Source organism: Meleagris gallopavo, chromosome 15, assembly GCF_000146605.3.
Source record: "Meleagris gallopavo isolate NT-WF06-2002-E0010 breed Aviagen turkey brand Nicholas breeding stock chromosome 15, Turkey_5.1, whole genome shotgun sequence".
Classification (NCBI taxonomy): Eukaryota; Metazoa; Chordata; class Aves; order Galliformes; family Phasianidae; genus Meleagris; species Meleagris gallopavo.
Window position 1 is genome coordinate 12,053,841 of NC_015025.2, and position 1,217 is coordinate 12,055,057.

Consider the following 1,217-nt stretch of genomic DNA (forward strand, 5'->3'; position numbering starts at 1 on the left):
GCTCAGAGCCCCGCTCGGGGGAATTGCCTTCTGGCCATCAGAGCAGGAAGAAGAGGTGGCTGCGGCCGTTAACGCGCCGTGAGGAGTTGGAACGGAGCAGCGGGACGGGAGCAGGAGGCGGCGGCACGACTGAGGTGAGAGCGGCTGTGCGTGAGGCCGGGCCGGCGGGCAAGAAAGAGGCTAACTCTGCTTCGGGTGTTTAAGATTTTATTTGCTTCTACTTAATTCTCATAAAAACACTCTATTTATTTGGTTTTAGTAATCAGACAGCACAGAGCTTCTTCAAGAGCAGTATTAGAGAAGCAGCACAAACCCATCTACTTCAGCACGTAACCCAGCACAGTGGGGCTGGAGCTGCCCGCGCTGTGGGAGCTGATCGGCCTGCCTGCTTGGGCTCTATCCTTACAATACAATACTCAGAAAATGGTTATATTCACCAACCCACATAAATAACATCTAACATGGTAAAACATGGGAACAGCAGAATGTGCAAGAGTCACAGTAAAAATACATAGATAGGTATTTTGCTAATTAGAACTACTACCAGTGAACTACATCTGTGTTGGCACTGTCTCTCGTTGGTGTGAGTTTTCTTCTTTGTTTCCAGTTAAAGTTCATCGCTTTCATACAGTCCAGACTGCTCAGCCAAACGCTGAAACTCTCCCTCTGGTGAGAAGGCTTGTTTCACATCCAGCCCTCTGCCATTGAGGGCCAAATACTTGCTGAAAGTTGGTCGGACTCGTAGGTGCTTTGGGGCTGGAACTGGCTTGTGCGTATGTGCTGGAACAGAAAAAAGACCCTTTCAGTGTTTTCCCAGACCCAGGCTATAGCAATTCAATCACTTTTTATCTGCAGTGTTAAACAGCCAAGTCTTAAGAAGAATTTAACAGATAGGCTGAAAATGTAGAGGAAGGACTACGTTCACTCTCCTTGCTATCAGTGACAATGTAGTTTTCAGCAGGACTAACAGACATCCTTCCAGGAGGCTGAGCTTTGTTAGGTGAACCATCAGGGTCTGTTCTGAATGCAACAGGTGGCAGTTCAGGCTGTGGCTGCAGCACTGTGCTGTGGTACTTACTTGCAACCTCCAGTCTGGCATGGCACGTGGCCACTCCTGCTCCGTTGACTGCAGATACTGTGTACCACCCAGCATCCTTCTTGTTTGCATTATGAATCAGGAGGCAAATCCTTCCAGTATTGTCATGTAACAAGCTGGA

The 1,217-nt window shown here is 48.4% G+C and overlaps 1 long non-coding RNA gene across 1 annotated transcript; it reads right to left on the reverse strand.

The window, feature by feature from the left end:
- Positions 1-190: 190 nt before the first annotated feature.
- On the reverse strand, positions 191-1,211 carry LOC104913281. Its single transcript, XR_795268.1, has 2 exons — positions 1,079-1,211; positions 191-780 (listed from the first exon to the last, which is right to left on the reverse strand). It is a non-coding gene; the product is annotated as an uncharacterized LOC104913281 (long non-coding RNA).
- Positions 1,212-1,217: the final 6 nt, after the last annotated feature.